We start from the raw sequence: 22368 nt of genomic DNA, 5'->3' as shown, positions 1-22368 counted from the left end.
AACTTGCCAGCCCAGTGACCTCACCGCTCTCTTTTGCCCCACACCTACCTGCCTTAGCCCTCCCAGTATCTCCATCCTCTCCTCGCTTCCACCCCAATGGCACTTTCTGTTTCTCCTATCTTTTCCAACTGCTTCTCCATTGACTATCCTTCCCTTCTCACTAAGTCTGGTAGGAAGAAGTCCAAACAATATATCTTGGCCTCTAACCATGGTCTTCCTATCGCTGACACCTACTCCAATACTTCCGCCAGACAGACCCTCTCCTTCTACTCCTCTAAAGTCATCATTAATGTCTACCTAAATGGCACTGTCATGGTCCAAGACCCTCAGGCCCTCGCTCATCAATTTCCTCTCATCTCCTGCTTTCCCCTCTTTTCCCCCCTTGGCTACCTTGCCCTCTCTCTCCTCCTCCTCCTCTGCCCCTCCTAGGGCTCTTTCTCCTCCGCAGGGCGCACCTCTGATCTGTACCCCTCCCCGGAAGGTCTTTAAGGCTGGCAACCTTCATCATATTGCCACTCTGAACTCTCGCTCTGCTGTCAAACACTCCTATGACATCTGCCACCTCCTTGATATCCTTGGTCTTACTGAGACATGGTCCACGGCCAGCTCTGTCACGAGATTTGACACTCTCCTCCCTGATGGCTACAAGATCCTCTCAGAACCCAGATCCTCCCGGTCCAGTGGGGTGGGGCGGGGTATCCCTGATCTTTCCTGAGTGGATTCCTGCCTCTATCATTCCCACTCAGACCTACTCCTCTTTTGAATGCCTTGTCTGTAGGTTTTCTCACTCACCTATCCATTCTCTTACTGTGGTTACCATCTACCGGCCTCCTGGTCAAATCACCTCATTTCTCTCTGAGTGGGCAGACCTCTCCTCCTCGCTTCTGGCCTCTACCACTCAACTCCTCCTCCTCGGTGACCTCAATATACATTTAGACTCTCCTTGCTCTTCCTCTGTACTCTTCTGTGACCTCTGGGACTCCCTCTCCCTGTCCATCCTCCCCTCTGGCCCGACTAACACTGCAGGGCACACACTCAATGTCTTGATCTCCTCTGACCGCCTTCTCTCCATCCCTCTGACATCCTCTCTTCTGGAGCAATCGCTCCCTCCTCTCCTCTCATCTCTCTCTCTCTTCCCCGAAAGCCAAGCTTACCCCAACACTGCCACCTACCTTCTCAGACATCCAGCCCATGAAGCGTGTGTCAGTTGAGGCTTTTGCTGCCACTTTCTCTCCCCCTCTACCTTTGGCTGTCTCACATCCTGACATAGCCCTGTCTCTGCTCTGCTCTTCAGTTTCTGATATGCTTGATGCTCTTGCCCCTGTCATGAGGATCCGTTTGAAGTCCAAAGCCAAGTGAAATTCCTGGTATGACTCTGACCTAGCTACACTTAAACATAAGTGTAGGGCGGCTGAGAGGGAATGGAGGACTTCGTGTTCATCTTCTGACAAACTGGCCTGTCGCCTGCTACAAAGGCAATACCGACTCTCTGTCCTCACGAAGAAGAGAGTCCACATTCAAGCTCGTGTCTCTGCGGCATCTAACAACTCGGCCAAACTGTTTAAAACCTGCAAGGAGCTGGCCACCCCTACTGCAGTCTCTACACTTCCTGTTGCCTCTCAAGCTCTTTGCAATGCCCTTGCCTCTCACTTCATTAAAAAAAACCAGCACACCCTGTCCACCCTCTCCACCGATACCCCTCTTCTCCACGCCCCATCTGTGCTTGCTGACCCCCCTTCAGCCACCCCCCCACCATCCTTCTTGTCCTTTACTCTTTTCTCCCTTGATGAGGTCGCTAGACAAGTCTGATCTATGAAAGCCTCATCAAAACAGGTTCATCCCTGTTCCTCTAAAACCATCAAGGACCACATTGACACCCTCGCTCTGGCCCTTGCTGATTTTTGCAACCATTCCTTTGCCTCGGGATCCTTCCCCTCCCCTCTGAAGCACTCCTTTGTGCATCCTCTTCTCAAGAAACCCACAGCTGATCCTTCTTGTCCAGCTAACTATCACCCAATTTCCATTACTCCATTTCTTAGCAAACTCCTGGAAAAGTTGGCCATCTCTCAGCTTAACCTTCATTCCAATTCTGTTGGCTGTCTCCGTGACCACCAGTCTGGCTTCAGAGCTGCCAGAAGCACAGAAACTGCTCTCCTGAACATCCGTGAAGATCTGCTCTCCAACCTTGACTCTAACATTCCGTCTGTCCTCATCCTCCTCGATCTCTCTTCTGCCTTCGACACGGTCAACCATACCATCCTGCTCAACCGTCTCCGTGAAAACCTGGGTAACACTAATCAGGCTCTGGCCTGGCTGACCTCTTTCCTCTCAGATCGACCCTTCCAGGTCCAACTTGGGTCCTTCCTTTCATCTATCTTCCTCTCTACCTGTGATGTTCCCCAGGGGTCTAATCTCTCGCCCTGGCTTTTCAACCAATAACTGGCAGCTCTCGCCCACTGTATTGCCACTTTCTACTCAAATTTCCAGTGCTACGCTGATGACACTCAACACATTTTCAGGCTGCCCTCTGCCACCTCCTCTCCCTCTCTCATCTCTGATTGCCTAACTGCCATTCAAGATTGGTGTGCCGCCACTGATCTTTGTCTGAATGCCAGCAAGAAGGAGATCCTCCTCATCGGCACACCTTCACCAGCCGTTCCCCTCACTCTCTGGCCAGCCTCCCTTGGCCCTGCTCCTACCCCACCTGCGAGGCTAAGAACCTCGGGGTTATCTTTGACTCCACCCTTTCCTTCTCCACCCACATCTCTGAGGTCTCTAAAAAGTCAAATTTCCGACTGCACCTCCTCAGAGGTACTCTGTCTTTCCTCTCCTTCCCCCAGAAGCTCATGGTATCCCAAGCTCTGGTTCTCTCTAGCTTGGACTATTGTAACAGCCTCTTTCTAAATCTACCTGCCTCTACTCTCCGCCCTCTGCAACTAATCCAGAACAGGACTCTGAGACTTGTCCTTGGCCTCAAGCCCTGGGATCGTATCTCTCCAGCTACGAAATCTCTCCATTGGCTCCCAGTGGATGCAAGGATTCAATTCAAAACTTTCTGCATTGTCCACAAGGCTTTCTGGGACCTGGGTCCAAAATACCTTCAGCTATCCCTCCGCAAACACCTCCCCTCTCGAGCTCTTCATTCCTCTACCTCCAACTCTCTCAGGGTCAGTCGTTTTTCTAAGAAATGAGCTGGGGGTAGATCTCTGTGTTTGTCTGCAGCCTCCCTCTGGAACAGCCTCCCTGCCAATCTAAAACTTGAGGAGAACCATCTCTGGTTCCAGAAGCACCTCAAGACCTTCCACTTTTCTTCTGCCTTTGTTCCCCCTCTCCCCTGCTGATCTGTTCTCTCTTGGCACCGTGTACCTGGCCACCCTCTGTCCTCCAGGGCCAGGTACCTGCTCAACCTGCCACCCTCCTCTGAAACACTTGTGTACGGGCGCGATAGAAATAAAATATCAATATCAATATCAATAACAAAAAGGCAATGTTGTATGCAAACAAATCATTGTCAACTGATCATGATAGATGCATGAAGGGATAGGACCAGGGTTCTGAACCTTCTTCCAAGAAAGGTACCCACAAATCCAAAGTGAAATTCCAGACCCAGGGTAGGTTAACCCCAGCAGAAAGCAGAGGGAGGGCACCGTTAGATCTAAGGTTCCTGTGCACTCCACAACCAGGGTTTGTTTCCATTGTGGAGATTTCACACATACGGAGATAAAATCCTGTCGGCCAGGGAATACCCAAGCAGCCCATTGTGACTGACGGTCCCTTGAGGAGGAGGACTCAGTCAGCGTGAATGTCTTAACAGATGAAGACCCACTAAAACAGGAAGTGGTCAAAAGTTCTCTTAGTGTGAGTGGGAATGGTACCGGATCATTTGGGGGGGGGGGTGCCAGCTCCCACCAGCACCCATATGTTTCTGGGCTGTGTCTCTAGAAACAGGGTATAATAATCTCCCGCCTTACATGTCACAGTTGTCCAGCAACTGATAGACGTAGGGCATTATATCCTCAGACCAAACTCACAGGTTAGATAGTTTCAATGTCTGAGTTACTATCCCATGGAAATGGTAGGGCTTATGTGGATGGATGCACCCTCCCTGCACCACATTGCAGCCATGGTCTCTATACCAGTAGGGTGTCTATTATGTAATGACCTCCTTGATCCAGATGCAGTCATGGCAGATACTGGAGCACAAGCTCTGGGAGCAGCACAGGCTGAAGCACACGAGGGCCGCAGCCCTGAGGCTTCCTCCACCACAGTGCGAAAGGGACCAGTGTCCCTGCCAGCTCCCGGTTCAAGCCTAAAGTCCCCTAAGGTGCCTTCTGTTCCGATACAGGGCCCAGTGACTGATAAAGTGACTATTGCATTAGCACCAGATTCAGTGATCTCAGGGTTGTCTAATGGCATACAAAAGTATCCTGAGATGGTGTACAGGGTAGATTGTATCTTAAAGGGTTCTCCAGGACTGAGTGAGTTGTCACCCACTGCAGTCCCAGATCAGGATGACTGTTGCCTGGAACGACAGGGCTGTTCCACTCTAGCAGGTCTATTGAGGAGGACCACAGAGCAGGCACAGGGTTGATGTCATGAACTACTCCAACAAAGCTGCATTGAGCATATACTGACTCGGATCGATTTGACTTGCATGCCATCTTCATCGTGGCTGGAATGGATGAAACCAATTCTTACCTTTTCCTGAAAGGCTCGAACCGGCATTTGAGTCGAGGAATTTAAAACTAACACATCCCTACCAATGACCAAAGCTTGCACAATTTTGAGAAGCCTTCTGCTATCTATTCCATGAAAGAAAAAGCAGTGAGTCCAGTGGATAGGGGTCATATGTCACCTGTTCAAAAGAGAACTATGTTGGTTGTTAAGTTGAATCTTCTGCAAGGTGAGGTATGAAGTACTCAAAGTAATTAAGGCATGATAAGCTGTGAAATCAAGAATTACATAACCGTCATCATTCATTTTTATGTAAAGAGCTGATGGAAAGAGGAACGTAATTTGCCTTACCCCTTTTCTGTGAAAGAGGGACTGACAAGGATCAAAAAAAGTACAAAAACAATGATGGGCACACAATTTAATAAAGTGATCCTTCTGCCAAATTGGCAGGTTGAGTTAACCCACATCCCAAAATCAATGTTCACCTTCTACAGTATTTGTTTGACATTGACCTTCATAAAGGCAGATTTAGCCCTCACTAAATTCATTCCAAGATACTGAAGGCTGCCCTTAGCCCTTTTTTTTTTTTTTTTTGTGTTGGCTGAATTGAATCAACCTGTCAAAAAATTATACATAAAATTGTTGACATAGTACAAAAACACATATAATAATATGGAAACAACTCTACAGACATTCAATATAGTACTATTGCCACCAACCTATTATGAAAAAAAATACATTGAGGAAAATAAAATTAATAAATTAAAAACATTTGTTTCTTAAACAATATAACACTTTAACAATCTAAGGATTCTAGGTTTAAACATGATAAAAACGTACTGTTGCAATTTGTATTGCCATATAAGAAGAACTCAAAATGATAGACCAACAGTCTTTCGGATCTAAGTCTCCTACAAACGTACAATGTCTTGAAAAATGTGTTTTTCTCCTTGAGCGCAATGCTACACATTCTGGTATCAGATGGACTAGAGTTTCACGTGAGTCACAATTCATGCAAAATTGACAGAAGTTAGCATGCAGTAAAATGAGCTTTTGTTTTGCTTGTATGTCCTTTGTGAGCCACAGGTTCAATCGCAAACATAGAATACCAGTATGATATTTTGGTGAGGGTGCTTGCACTAAATATGCTGGCAGGGAGCGAACATTTTTCTGTGAAACCTGATCACATCACCATCTCTATATTGCAGATAGAGTTCTTTTGTCTTGATCCAGTTTGCCTGGTAGATTTTCAACTTGGCTTTATTTGGATTTGTAAGTAACATATCAATGGACACCTCTGCGTCAGTCAAGATATGTTAGACTTTTGATAGCCAGGCATTCACAAAGACATGTTTCACTGAAAACATATAATGGGTTAATATTTTTAGAATGGTATTCTGCTCTGTTGAAAGCAGACACTTCCTAAACAAAGCGCATACTCGCCAGTTGTAGAGTGCTTGTAGCGAAACCAGCCCCAGCTCGTATCTGATCCAGGCAGAAGGGGTGCATTGAGGCAGATGTAATAAGTGCCTCCAAAATTTGACAAATTGAAGGGAGAAATCATTGGATAGGGTTTCAAAACCATATAGCAATGTGGGCACTATTTTCATGTTCCATAAATGCCACATGGGTTTGATAGAGAATTTTCCATATTTGAACATGAGGATACACGCCTGTGATAGTGCTGTGACTAATTTGGCTTCCAAGCAAACTTCATGGCCCCTTGCATGAAATTTGCCCTAAAGAATCATCCCAAGATATGTACACTGGGAGGCTATAGTCAGAGGGATCTGATTGATAACCCATGTATGGCTCAAGGGTCTAGATCTTCTTGGTGAATATAACACGATCTGTGTTTTTGCAATGTTTATTTTCAGTTTGTTAAGTTGTATATAATCATGAAAGGCATTCAAGAGATGTTGTAAGCCAATCTGTGTTTTCGAAATGAGAACCAGATCATCTGCATACATTAAGGCCTTGATGGGATGGTTGTTAAATTTAGGAGAATCTGAAATGACATTTGCAAAGACAGCTCTCAATCTTGTTTTAGCCCCCGTACTGTAGAGATGCTTTCTGATAGCCAGCCATCCAATGAGAGACGAACTTGGATGGAGGTATCTGAGTGCAAAGCATGTATTATGTCATACAATGTTAGCGGACAATGGTTTCTACGTAGCTTTGAGAGTAGGATTGGCCGGCTGACCAAGTCGAACGTGGCATGGAGGTCAACGAATGCAAAGAAGACTTGTTATTTTAGTGATTGAAATTGAGCTTTGATGGCATTTAAGCAATATAGATTAATGCTAGTGCCCGTGCCAGCCACAAAGTCTGTTTGCTGGGGATCTCGCAGATGGAAGTTTAAAGTCCAGGCATTGAAGTCACATAGGATCAATTTGGAAAAAATCTCGCCCGGTGCATCCAATAATGCAATTGGGAAAGAGTTAGATGGTATACTACGATCTCCCTTTTTAAAGATGGGTATGATTATTGATGTTTTCCACGTCGGGGGTATAGTGCATGATCTTAAAATGTCACAAAAGATTGTGTTCAGGATCATGGCCCATTCAAAAGGATGAGCCTTAAAAGTCATGTTAGACAGCCCATCGGGGCCAGCCGCCCCAGATGAGCTTGCCTTCATGATGAAATCCTGGATTATAGCAATCGAGAAATCAACGTACCATGAGGTCGAAGACTCCAACTCATATTTATGGTTAGCATATTCGACATCAGCATACAAGGCAGAGAAATGATTGATCCAACATGATTCAGAAACACCACTGATTTGGGTGTCGCCCTGGATGTTATGTGTATGATTATGTATCAATTGCCACATGCCACCTGAGGTTTTTTTAATCATAGACCTAGACATTGCTTCACTTTCTCAATGGAAAATGAGCACCTTTCGGCTCTTTAGCCAATTTTTATATCTGCATTTGGCAGTTTTGAGATCTTGCCAACACGTAGAGAGATTAGATGCTAAAAGAGCTTTCTTTGTCTTCCTATAGTCAGCTCGAGTTTTTTGCACTTCATGGTCAAAGACGTGTTTGTGTTGAGCTCTATGAAGAGTCGGAATGATTATTGTGTTAAAAAAGGGGCACAGTAGTTTTGAGTAGTGTGCTGTTCTAGTAAAATGGAAAACAGGCGGGCACCACGAAGAATATTCTTCTTATCAAATAAATCTCAATTGATAATGCTATTCCAAAACGTATTTGTTTTTGTATGGAGCTTACTGGGTCAAAAAAAGGTCCAATGACACCCGGGCCTTAACAACTGTAATGACTTGAAAAATGGAGTGGAAACCACCCCGTAGCACCCTGTGCTCACTGCTTGCCTCCTACCTGGAGGCTAAATTCAGTACTTAAAGTTGTATTCAATTGTTAGATTGGTTGGTTAGTTCTTGAAAATAGGCATAATCATTTAACTTGATTCTTTCAGAAATGCGATTTCAGCCTCTTCATTTATCAAAGCTTTTACTCAGGTAATTGTGTTCAAGTCACACAATACATTAGGCGTTTTCCCAATTCCTCTACAAAAGATCACAGCTCTTGCCAATGCATTTCAGTGCCTAGCACCATCTTCAGGGCTAAATTTCAATATCCATCAACATATGTGCATACATTATAAATTATAAATGGTAAATGTACATACCAGCAAGAACATTAGTTCCATCACATAAAGGAAATACAAAAGAAAAAGGTGCAACGTGAACGTTAGTGCCATTATGCGTGCAGTAGTCGTTACCATTTTTCTCTAGTAAACGTTTACATTCAGCCATGTGTATGCATTGTTACCTTAGCTGTCTCGTATATGCGTGAACGCCTCATAAATGTAGATACATCAATGCAGTGTCTCTGTTAAGAGAGGGAGAGAGACTATGAGCTCGCTAACTTATTTCGAAACCCTAACAGGTTGCATAGAATGCCGTTACTCGGCAAAACTTCCTACCTTGACTCTTCTCTCAAGCGAACTGCTCCTAGACCGGGCTGCAGCTGCGCATGCCCCTGCGTGGCTTAGTAACCACGTACCCAAGGAGCTAACGGCACCACCCGTCATCCAGGATTGGACAGAACAGGCGTGCCTCCGGTCCCACCTCCACTCGCAAGCGTGGGGGCGGGACAGTCTGTCTCCTTGGTAACTGTTTGTGACGCCATCACATGAGGCAGTTTGTTAACTCTTTTACGAGCTTCCTGAATGTCTGGGTTTTGAATATATGCATCTGTAACTGCCGACATCTGTTAAGGAGGATAAAATGTGTAAATTCCAACAGTGCTCCCATCACCGCCCGCACTCAAACAGGCCGAGGGAACTCGACCGTCGTCCCAGTGCGTGCGGAGAGGAGAGGAGCCGCGAACGTACACGTATCTCTTCATAAGTCGCTGTGTATCACTGTAGTCCCATTCTCCTAGTGTATCAATCATTACAGGGATGTTTCTGAAAAATACTTCAAGATATGCATCTCATTGCAAATCCGTGCATCGGTACTTCTTGCATTCATTAAAACGTTAACTGTTATCTCAATCCAAGGTCAATCAATCTGTTTGTAATTATTGAATTACTTTTCAACCACTGTGTCTATAACACCCATCATGCCCTAAAGACCCAGACATTAAAACCTGAAGAAAAACCCTATAAAAGATAAAATATGTATACAGTCTTAACCAAAAAAAAGATTGTTCCACCTTATGTGTGTACATTTCATTAAATTAAAGAAAGCAAGCAAAGTTATTCTCTTCATTAATTCCTTTCAGTGTAAGAGTTCCAAGGTTATCTATCCAGAACAATTCTCTTTGATCAAGTCTTTGTTGCAAATTTGTGAGAGGTTCTTCTTTATGAACCACCTCTAGGATTTGAAACCTTATCTGGGATAGATTATGCTTCTTATAATCCCAGTGTCGTGCCACAGCTGAAGTCTTATTGTGTGTTCGGATACATGAGCGATGCTCGTTCCATCTGGTTTTAGCTGCTCTTCTTGACTGCCCTACATAGTATAACCCGCATGGGCATTTGATTGAGTAAATTATGTTGACAGAATTACTCGTTCCAAAATGTCTCAATTTGATCTTTTCTCCAGTGTGTGGGTGATTTACTGTATTTCCTTTCAATATATATCCACAATTGGAAAACTCAAGCATGGGTAAGTTCCGGTTTTGGATGTTCCCTCTTTTTTCTTCCAGCTTTTTGTTTTGACCAGTTTGTCTTTCAAATTCTGACTCCTTTTGTATGCGAATGTTGGCAATTCTTTAAACAGAGGCTCCACTCTTTCATCTAGAGTCAATATGCTCCAGTTCTTTTTGATTATATTCTTGATCCGTTTGCTTTGTTTAGAGTACTTGGATATAAATACTATTGAGGGCGCTTCGTCTTGTTTCGATTTGGGTTTTAGAAATTCTTCTCTTCCTTTGTCCTTAAGTCTTTCTTCTGCTTCCTCAATTTCTGATCTATCATATCCTCGTGTCAAGAATTTGTTTCCCATCATGTTTATTGCTTCTTCATAATCCTCTGGATCACTTACTATCCTTTTAACCCTCAACATCTGACTGTAGGGTACATTTCTAATCAGACTTGGCTGGTGAAAACTTAATTTGTGTAGGATGTTAATACTATCTGTTGGTTTTTGAGATATGTTAGTTCTGTAACCTTTCCTTGGTCACCTTGACATCCAGGAAGTGTATTGTTTCCATCGAGCTTTCAGATGTAAACTGGATCCGTTTATCTATATTGTTGAGATACTCCAGAAATATTTCCAATTCTTGCTCTGTATCGTGTCATATCCCGAAGATGTCGTCTATGTATCTGATCCATAAGCCGATCTTGCTTCTCCATCTCACATTTTCTAGTACATGATCCACCTCAAATTTGTGCATAAAAGCATTAGCATAAGATGGTGCCATTGTGGCACGCATGAACGTCCCAGCTGTTTGTAGAAAAAACATTCCTTTGTATTGAAAATACAAATTTTCACTGATGAATTCCAACAGGGCCATGACAAATTCTTACTGAGCTGGGATATCTCCTTCTTGTAACAGTAGCCATTCCACCGACGTTCTTCCTAGGTCATGTGGAATCAAAGTGTACAAACTTAAAGCACATTTGTTTCTGTGTATGTCACTTCTTTTAAATGTTTCAAGAAATGTGTTGTGTCCTTGACGTACGTGCTGGCTTTTTGTATCAGTGGTTGTAGGAAGTAGTTGATGTAGACTCCTAAAGGTTGTAAAATGCTGTTAGTACCTGTCACAATGGGTCTACCAGGCGGGTTAACAAGACTTTTGTGCACCTTTGGTAATGTATAGAAATGTGGTATCTTCGGGTAATTGTTTGTCAACATTTTTTTCGTGTGATAGTTGATCCAGCTCAAATCCTCTGCTTTAGTGAGTAGTTCTTCCAAGTTCTGCTTGATTGTAATTTTAGGGTCCTTTTCAAGTCTTGCATATGTGTTACGGTCATCTAACTGCCTCATACATTCGACATCATAATCTTTTGTTTCAAGAAGTACCAATGCTCCTCCCTTATCGGCACTACGTATGGTGAGTTCTTCATCACTGTACAGTTTTTTAATTAACTCCCATTCATGGGGTTTCATGTTCATTCGTCCTTTGGATTTGAAATTGATTTTCTCCAGATCTCGAATGGTTTGTTTCTGAAAGATATTGATGGACGGTACATTAATCAGTGGAATTAAGCCACTTTTAGTTCTTAACTCTTTCAATTCTCCCTCCTCCCTTTCTCTTCCTTCTGGTGTCCCTAATTCATTAAAGAACACTTTTAGCTTCATCTTCCTCACCAGTTTGAACAGTTCCACCCTAGTGTCAAACAATGAGCTATTATAGGTAGGCACGAAGCTAAGTCCTTTGTGCAATGTCTTGATTTCTTGTTCAGTTAGCATTCTGGATGAAAGATTAAGTACTAAACACTTCTCTGTTTATGTCACATTTCTGGCCCTTCTCTTGGCTTTCCTCTTCCCCTCCTGGTTCTCTTCGTTCTTTCGGGCCTTTCTCTAAAAAAGAGGATGCTCCACCCGTGGATGTAGTTGGTCTTTGTATGGGACTTGCAGTTTCTGCTGTTTGTTGTTCTTCTTCTTCCGGTTGTGCAGGATTACTCTGTTCTACCCATTAGCATATTGTACTCTATGATGTTTCTGAAGGCAAATAAAGCTGACGGATTCCATCGCACACATGATCTAGCAGGATTGGTGATAAGCTCAGAGAAAAGATGGGACTCTTTAACCTGTGGAAAATTCCACTCGATGTCCATGGAAAGTAATCTCTCATCACTATGGGCTTGATCGGAGATAGCCAATTTTTTGCACATGTTGAAACAGCCTAGAATCCACATAAATGTAGTCAATGATACTCAAGCTTGCCCCTCGATGCCAAGTGTGTTGGGTAGGTGAGTTGCCTAGGACTGCTCCATTGACCATATGGAAGTTACGCTCCTGCATGAATAGAGACCACGTGCGGGTAGCTTGATTTGCCCACTTCTTCTTCTAACAGTCAAGATTCAGATCACCCAAAACAATTGTGTGTGTTATTTGTGGATTCATCAGCACCATATCGAGAACTTTGGCTAGACCCACGTAAAAAGCCTCATCCGTCAATCCTATAATGTTATGATAGATGTTCACCAAAGCAATGATTCGAGTTTTGTTAACAATTTTTACTAGCTGAATGTAGGCATGTATGGAGGTCCAGGCTGACATAGAAAGACCAATTTTAGTGTTAACAGCCACAAGTAGACCAGAAGACGGTCTTCCCTTACTTGGAATTGCTGGGAGCAAGACAAGATCATAACAATCCCATATAGGAGGTGTCATTAGCCAAGTTTCTTGTAAGGCTATAATGTGATGCGATTCGGAAAGATTCTTTATAGAGAATTGGAGATGAGCATTGCCTCGGGTATTCCAACATGCGATTTTCAAGGTGGAGGCTGATTATAAGATTGGTGGTTGATCAAACTGGGAAGAAGACATAGAGAGACATCTTCCTTCCTTAGTGTTATATGCTGGTAGATGTTAGGTTTTGACTTAGCTAACTGGGTCCTACTCGGTGAGTACTCAGGATCTTGAGCTAGAAGAAATCCCATATAAAGGAGCTGCATTTTGAAGTGCCAGATTGTATTCTAAACCACTCCAGAAGGGATCCAGAGTCTGACCACAGACAATATAGCGTCCGAAATAAATTCTATTTGGTCAATGTCTTTTGTGGAAATGTCGCAGATCCTCTATATCACCAACAATGTTCAGAACACTGTATCAGTTTAAGTCATACACAGGAAAATTCCCTTTTCTATTTAAGAATGAAGGAGTGTAAATGAGAGCGGTGTGGTGTCAAATGTTTGGAGGGGGTTTTAGAGGAGGAATTGGATGGTTTCCATTGATGGAACAGGATTTGTCTTTGGACAAGAGAGCAGTCGGCTCTCCTCTTCTTGCGCTGATTGAACAAGACTGGTGGTTATTTCTGGGGCTCTCAAAGGGCCAGAGTTTGTATGGGGGCCCATGGGAATAGCAACAGGGACCTGCAATGTCATGCCATGCAGCAGAGAGCTTGCTGTTGCCAAACGCAGGGCAAGGTAGTCATTAACTCTGGATTTCAACTCTTCAATCGCTGTTTCGGAGAGAGAACTATCTCCCATAGGGGGAATCATGGCAGGAAGCTGAAAAGAGACGGCTTTCTTGGCTGTTAAGGCCTTAACTAGCTGGCTTAACGGAGAAAGGGCAATGGGCTGTGTCACTGGCTGAGTGGCTGATGGGGCTGAAATAAGAGTTTCAGGGCAAGGCGTAACATGTTCTATATTAGTGACTTGAGACTTTGCCAAAGAATTCAATTTGATTTGACTTGTTCTGAGGTTGGAAGGGTTGCCTAGAACCTGAAAGAATGCCGTAAACTTACTTTTTATGTGTTTAACACTTGCTATATTCTTAGTTTTTTTTGCAAAAGAGTGCAGTCTCTTTCTGGCTATTCTGGGAAATGTAACCTTGCTGCTAATCCTAAGCCTGCTTTCCGGTACTGAAGGTTCTTGCTGTGATGTGGCCAAAGGTAAACTTGGAGCTACTGTCAAGAGATGAAGCCTCCAAATGTGGTGTAGCCGTATTATCAAGGGAGGCTTCAATCGTACTAGGGAGAGCGGGCACAATATCATTAGGCATATCACTAGTTCGATCAACAGGCAGAGCTTGTGGAACAATTGGGCGGATCACGCCATGTATTGTCTGTAGATAACATGGTGGAGCAAGAGTGAAACATCCTGAGGTTTTAGAATGTGTAGCCATTTCAGAGACTGATTGATCATCTATGCACACAATGGAATGATGTGGAGAGTTGAGATCAAGAATGTCACCATTCGTGTTAATCAAGGTGGATGGACCATTGGCATGCAGACATTTCGCTAGCTCTTCAAACTGTGCAGTTTGATGAGAATTTTTTTTGTCTAGTGTATCAAACAGTTTGCACATGCTAATAATAGCGGTATTAATGGCAATTAAGGCAGGTTGAATCAAGGCAAGATGTTGTGTTGAATTGTCATGATGAAATTATTTTTGAGGTTTTGGCGTAGGGAGGGTAAAGGATTGTAGAAAGTAAGGAGTGTGCTATAGAAGATTGCACAGAAATCCCCTCGTGGCACTCCTCCTCCCTCAAAGAAATATGAGACTCACATTGACTGGCGTAGATGTAAATGCCAGAGGAGTCTGGTTGTAGAGAAGGGAAATGAATTGGAAAAGAGGGGGCCCCTTGCACAGGAGCCAACAAAATAGATTTAATCGAATCAAGGATTATGACATCCGACAAGGGATGTGGATTGAGACGGGCCTGTGGGGTACAAAAAGGAAATGGGTGGTTATTATTATTTAGGGCCAAGCGAGGCCTACCCAATAGAAGATATGCACGAGGAACCTGCTTGCATGGCCTCAGGGTGTTGGGAAGTGAACGGAAATTTTGATGGGTGCGCTTGACCATGTCTGAGGGGCAGAAGTAGAGGAGTAATGGTGATGGCGGGGTAAAATGTTGGAGAAGGAACTATCACATCGCCATGAGGGGCTAGTGAAAGTAGGTTGCACGCATTGCCAGGCATGTTTGTTGTGAGTTTGTAGGTGACAAATACCATTCAGCAAGGACAGTAAACAAACAAAAAATTAAAACCACAACAGTAAATAATATGTTATTTCTCAGAAAAAAATAAAATTATGCAAAGTGAAGGGTTTGAGACCTCAAGCAATAAATAATTAGTGTATTAAAAGGAAGGAAAAAAATAAAATAAAAAACGAAGCCGCACTCAGCAGCTTCGGAGTAACAGAGACGGGACAATAGTTAGGAATAAGGTGTGCTCCAAGTGCGGACGCATTGGGCACGTGGCCCCGGCATATACATGGCAGGAGAAAACAGTTTCCCGCGTCGATGGCGATCGAGCCTCAAGCGATGATGACGAGCTACAGGACAGACCCATGGTCATCATGGTCAACGCCCTCCACGCCAGGAGAGAAAAGCCCCACTGCAACATTAAAGTGGACGGAATGGAAACACGTGTCATGGCAGATTCGGGATCAGACCTCACAATCCTCCCCATTGACACGTATAAGGAAATGATGGGACAAGCACAAGTGGAAATCAGAACAACCAGGCGAAAACTGATGGTCTTCGGAGGTGCAACTGTCAACCTGCTGGGCTACAACAGGGCCCAGATTGATTTTAAAGGGAGGTCTACCACCACCAAAGTGTACTTCTCACCCAAAGGCCCAGCCGTGCTTGGATGGGACGATCAACACAAACTCAGTATAAAACTAGATCCCAGCACTCTGGAACAGGTACTCATGGTCCCCTCAGGAGCAGCGCAAAATTTCAAAGATATGTTCCCTAGCCTGTTTTCCGAGAACCCGGGGAAAGTGAGAGACTTTGTCCACAAGATTCGGTTGAAACCCAATGCAGTGCCGGTGAAACACAAAGTTAGAGCAGTACCTGCCACGGTGAGACCTGCATTAGATGCTCACCTTCAGAAAATGGTAGAAGAAGGAACCATCGAGACCGTGGAATCCTCTGAGTGGTTGAGACCAGTGGTTCTAGTTAAAAAGAAATCTAGCAATGACCTCAGAATATGCATCGACCTGGGAAGCCTGAATCTAGAGGTTGTCACCGATAGCTTTCCGCTCCCCAGCAACAGCGAAATTGTCCTTATGATGAAAGAGGCGGCAATCTTCTTGAAACTGGACATGCGTGATGCCTATCACCAGATTCCTCTACACAAGTCTTAACGCCCCCTGACGGCATTCATCACTCCGTTCGGCACCTTTCAATATACCTGCATGCCATTTGGGTTGTCTTCAGCAGTGTCCGCAATCCAGAGGATGATGAATTCCCTACTTAAAGGACTCACAAATGTTTCATTCTTTCAGGACGACATCCTCGTGTACGCCAAGGACAACGAGACCCATGACAAGGCACTCAAGGCAGCCCTGAGCAGGCTTCAAGAGGCAGCCGTCCATCTACACCACGAGAAATGCGTTTTTGGAGTGAGCAAGGTAGAATACCTTGGGTACTGTATTTCGAGCGAAGGGGTGAGCCCCAAGTAGAATCTTATGGAGGCCATAACAGATGCCCCGATGTCCAGAGAAGAACTACGCTCGTTCCTGGGCCTTGCCGAGTACTATGCAAAATTCGTCCCAAGGTTCTCCAAAACCACGTCCCCCATGAGAGAGCTTCTGAAGAAGGGGGCAGCCTACTCCTGGGGGACAGAACAAAATGAAGCCTTCACTGAAATGAAACAAAGAATTCTACACGCACCATGCCTGAAACCGTTGAACCCTGAATGGGACACTTGTATCACAACGGACGCCAGCGCGTATGGGCTGGGGGCCACTCTGACCCAGAAGAAGGGCGACACTGAAAATATTGTGGCGTTTGCATCAAAAGGCCTATCATCAGCAGAGAAAAATTACTCCACCGTTGAGAAAGAAATCTTGGCATGTGCCTGGGCCATCGACTACTTCAGATCGTATGTTTGACTGGAAGTTTAGACTGGTCACTGACCACAAACCCCTCATTCACATGTTGAGCCCGGGCGGCACCAAGACTGCCACCCCGAGACTGGCCAGGATCGCTGCAAAACTTAAAGAGTACACATACGAGATAGCCCACATTGTTGGCTGGAAAAACTTGCAAGCGGACTGCATGTCCAGGCTCCTGAACCAAAACGCCCCTGGGAGCACATTCTTGGAAGATGTATGTGTCGTGGCCTCTATAAGTGACTTGAGGAACGGTGAGTTCATGGACCTAAGTGAGCGCCATTGGCAGGAGGAGTTCGAGCAGGACAATGCTCTAAGGTGCGTAGCAGCCTGGGTCTGTGAAGGGTGGCCTGACGAAAGAGCAATCCCTGAAGGCCTATGCCCATACGGTCTCATTCTGAGAGGCGACCAATTGATCCCGCCCAGCGGAATTCGCAAAAAGTGATACTGTGCAGAGCATACTCAGGCCATCTGGGATGCAACATGACCCGACGCAGGATACGCAACGCCTACTGGTGGCCAGGATCAGGACATACGATAAATGGTCGAAAGGTGCCATAAGTGCACAAACAGTGACAAGCGTCTGGCTGTGAGACAAGCCCCCATGCTGCCCACCGAAGTCCCCAAAGGGGTGTGGCGGAAACTAGGGTTGGATTTCATTGGGCCTCTGGACAGCATGCACCCAGAATATAAATATGGGATAGTCACGGTCGACTATTTCTCCAAATGGGTCGAAGTTGACTTCACCTCGGACATCACCACAAGCACAGTCATCAAAGCACTCAGCACCATATTACAGCGTGAAGGCTTCCCCAAGGAAATTGTGACGGACAATGGCGTCCAGTTGGTCTCTCGAGAGATGGAGAAATTCCTCAAACTCAACAACATTCGACAGCGTAGAGCAAGTCTCTACCACCCACAGGCAAATTGCCTGGTCGAGCGGGCGAACCGCTTCATCAAAGGGGCGCTGCATGTAGCACATGCCTCGGGCCTAAACCCGTACAAGACGGACAAGGAGGCTGTCGCAGCCCACCGCATCACCCCCAACGCCGTCACCAGCGTTTCACCTTTCCATCTACTAAGGGGAAGAAGGGCAGCATCCACACTGGTACCACTTTGGCTCCATCAAGTGAGGGCCAAGGAAGATGTGGACATGGAAGACGTGGTTTTTCACATGCAGCGTAACAAAGAAGCCATGAAGGCTCAACGGGACATGCGTCGAGCTGCTCGCCAAACAGCAGTTAACAAAGGCGACCTGGTAAAGATACGTTTCCCTCACAAAGACACTTCGACCGGCTCCAGATAAAGCAGTCCCATAGAAGTCATCGAGAAAGGGTCAAACGACATTTGCACCAGCGACGGAAGGAAATGGAATCTAGAAAGGGTGGCCATGTACCGCAGAAAAGAATCCGTTGAGCAGCCACACTGGGAAACCAGAGAAGGCCCAGACCAACAAGAGCCATCCGAAAACCCTCACCAGTCAGGAAGAGATGCCTCGGAGTCACCCTATGGCGACGAGTTCTCCAGCACCAACTCCCCAACCCCACTCAGGGAGTCACAGCGAAGGGCAAGACAAGGAGAACCTGAATCACCCACACCTGCCCCATTTCTGGATCAAGGCAGACCTCAGAGAGAGAAAAGGAAACCCAGCAAGTTTGCAGACTTTGTCATGGAATGACCATCCATCATTTTCCCAGCAGAGGAGGTGTGTGGGGACGTCACATGATCGCAGGAGTGCGATCTCGTGAGATCTCGATGCAACGAGATCTTGCGAGCCCGCGAGCCCGTGCTCCATGAGAGAACGTTCAGAGAACTTTTTGGCAGAATTGGCGGAACGCGAGACCAAGAGGTCGGCTGACAGCGCTGCTCCTGTTAAGGGGCCAAGATAAGTGAGGCCCAGCAGAAGTCTTGCAGTTCGGCTTCCCGGGCATAAATCCAATGCTACAGGAGGCCACATGGGGGCCCTGGAAGCTTACAGCATGCCATCCATGAGCAGACCTTGCCTCCAGTGAAGTAACTGGAAGGCCCAGACAGGAACTGTGAGTAACTCCCCTGCCCTGCCCAAGGACAAGTTACGCCTACCAGTTTGTCTTATTAATAAAGACAGTTAGAACCCATCTGAGTGTCCTGTCATTCTTAGAGGCCTCAACACCAACGTGTGTCTGGATCACAGTCCTTCCAAGCTGCAAGGAAGATGAAGATTTTCCTTCCTTCTCCCCCAAAGATGAGGAGAAAGACAGGTTCAGGGACATTTAAGATATTGAGGGAAGAAGCCTGGGGTGCGTTAGTACGTGTTATTGCCTATTATCAATAGGATATTCCATCATGGATAACTGGTTACTAGAAGGTGAGATATGGCCTGATTTACACAGCATTTTCAATGGGTATTTCCCATTGAAACACGCTTTTGTAAATTCGGCCCGGCGTGTCTGGACCAATTGCCTTCACTGAGTGGAAAAGAGACACCATTTTCATTCTGTTGAAGGCAGATGTGTTAACTAAATGCAGCGGAAAGGCTTTCCACATGCATTTACCACATCCACCGATTCTCCTGTTTGTGATGGTCTGACAGTGGTGTTACCTGCAGATTCTCTCTCGGCATGACAGCCCTAGTAGGCAGTCCCACAGATCTAATAATCATGATGTGTGTGCTTACAGAGGATCTTTTATGTGTATTTGTGTAGATTGTGTGGGCCACCCTTGGTTGCTTGCCAGTGTCTATGTACTTGCGGGTGTGCGTACGTGCCTGCGTGCATGCGTTCGTGTTTGCATGTGTTTATGTGAGGGTGGGCACAGTATATCCCTGCAAGTGGGAGAAGTGTACAGACAGGATTTTGCTATGTTTCTTTCTGTGCCTAAGCATTTAGAACTCTCAGATGGAAGCTTTGAAAACACGCTTGCCACAGATTTCTGCATACCTGCAGGCAATCACTGATTGGCATCTCTTAGTTGTGAACCAGAAGAACAATTGTGGGTAAAGTGACCGACCTGCGGATGGTGAAGTGGTGGGGCTCTTTCAAAGATTCTCCTTGACCAAATACAGCGTTATGCAAGTCTGAAGTATGACAGCTATACAGTATAACACTGTATTCATTAGAGAAGCATTTTGCATGATTAAACTGTAACGCATGTTAATGACAACTATTACAAGGCTTTGGAATTAGATCATTGGACCAATCTGCATCCTTTTCTAAATAGCAAACGGAGGACAATGCTACCAGGTGTCATTGAGGGTCATCGTTGGTTTTATAATTATTGGAAAGTTATGATTTCGGCACGTTTTGTTTTCGTTGGCACATTACATTTGTTTCTAGTCAGTTACTCTGGACCTGAGAAATTGCAGTATTTTAGGCGACGGTGTAAATCGATTTCATGTGAATAGTTTCAAATTAACTTGAGAAAGAGAGTTTCTATCAAACAATGTGGCCTGTGTTCAGGTTCTATTCTCAAAGACCGTCTTCTCTTCCAACAGATGGCCATTCTCAGAAGCAACCACCCTGTTGCCTGGCAGTATGTCTGAAACATTCAAGTTCCGCACTTACCACATCTTTTATTAAAAAAGAACAGATCTTGTTATGACTAACAGGCTATCCATTCTAACCTTCAAGATTTCATTAACATTTGGTAACAGAATGGTTCTTTGTCAATGCTTTGTTAAACATCTAGAGGAGGTCTGTAAGATGTCACTGTGACTCATCAGAATCTCATGGTGACTTAATCACCATTTTACTGAAATATCACTTACAAAGAATACTTCAAGTGCAAGAAAAACTCTACATTGAATTATATATCTATTGATGCATCACAGAATTGCATTAAAAATCCACGCATGAACAATGTTCATTTATTCAACTATTTGCACATAACGATTTTCCGACTTTAAGAATAGGCCTAGTGATGTTGATGAAAAAAAAAAAACATTCGCAGTGGCTAAATAATTCCTAGTGACCAAAGCATTTATGGTGACCAAGAATACCCTGACATTGCAAATCACAGAATCTGCTGCAGTCGATGGCACCAGGGAATGCTCTCACGGCAATGCAGTGGAAACATATTTTCCAGTTCAACCCTCGGTTCAATCTTCTGCATTGCAACACTAAGGAAATCATAGATCACATTTTGAGTACCACTGTAACACATGATTAGCAGATGGCATGTTTTATAGCTGTACTGGAAGTAATGAGGGATGTCAGCTTTTTGCTTTAAAATCAAAACATAGACAGAGACAATCCATCAAATGACTGGCTTTAACCCATAGCCAATTTGATTAAATGCTTAGAGTATAAATGACATTGAGTAAAGCATAGACTCTTGCTTCCATGTTCTAAAATATACTCGAATCGATTACAACTTCGAAGCATACACCTTCTATTTTCATTACTATGCCATGTATTTGCTAGCAGGTCCATACTATCTAAATAGTGTGGCTCACGTGCATGAGGAATTGTACCATCAGACCTGTAATCATTGTTAATGTCTCCATGTACTTGAAGGATGTTCCATGTTTGCACTGTGGGATTCCCCCTGCATTTAAGAAATGTGCATTGCCTCACATTGCTAGCTGCTTGGCCGGGCTGGCATATTATAAAGAGGTATCAGGCTATGCTGCAAACATACTAGCACGGAGGCAGCAGCAGCCAATCAGGTTGCTATGAACAAAAGCTGGAATTACCAGTGACTGCCCATATTTTGAGCAATCTGAGGGATCCTCTCTCTCCATAGGCATCTCGACTGCCTCAGCTGGCTCCCCACTGGCCTTCACTCCCCTTCTCCCCCCCACCTACTTTCAGTACTCCTTACCTTCTGCAACGTGCTGCACCTATTCGGTGCTCCCTCGACCAACATGTAGAAATTGGTGTGCAGGATCCATTAAAAGCTGTTTCCCATAGGGAAATCAACTATTAAGTTATTTTAGAATATAGTTGGATTGCTAATAGCATGAATGGCTGAAGGATAAGGCTTATAAAGCCGGTAGCAGCTGTATTCCCTATGTGAAGGCCCTCAATTCGCTCTACCCTAAACCTCATTCAGCTGTTACCAGCTGTGTAAGCCCTAACCCTCAGACATTAATGTTAAGATGCTGCACAGCATTCAAATAACTGGCAGGCTAGTGGGAATCCCTGTTTACACGTTTGTTTCAGTTATCTATTGCTAGGTGTGTTCTGATGATGTGAAGCACTTGTAGTATAAAGTTCACAGTAATATATCTTTGAGGCATTAGAACTAATATCACCTTTATTGTGATGCATGTGTTAAAGATGTAAAACTATTTCTGCATTTATTAACACTTTCATCTATGCCAATTCATTTGTATACTGCACCCCCAGCTCCAAGGACATTTAATCGCTTTTGCTGAAAGTTGCTCAGGATGCGGGTGAAGTGATCTGCTCACTATCTGAACCTACTATAAAGATTACCCACTTGGAGGGCAGGATCAATAAGATCGATGCAGATGCTGGAGGCTTGGCTACTGAAATTACACAGGGATTCAGAGCCTATCATTTTTATTATGGTATTTATTGAGCATGGACCTAGCATTGAGAAGCAAAAAGGCACTTTACAGAGGTATAAACACAATACAGATACATAATGGAGGGCTTTACAGAGGAATACAACAGTACAGATGCATTACAGAGCTCTTTTCAGAGATAACAACAGAATAGATATACAGTGGGGTAGGATACAGAGGGGCACAGAGGAGGGTT

This window comes from Ambystoma mexicanum, chromosome 5p (assembly GCF_040938575.1).
Source record: "Ambystoma mexicanum isolate Mex_15411 chromosome 5p, UKY_AmexF1_1, whole genome shotgun sequence".
In the NCBI taxonomy this organism is placed as follows: Eukaryota; Metazoa; Chordata; class Amphibia; order Caudata; family Ambystomatidae; genus Ambystoma; species Ambystoma mexicanum.
This window is presented reverse-complemented; position numbering follows the sequence as displayed.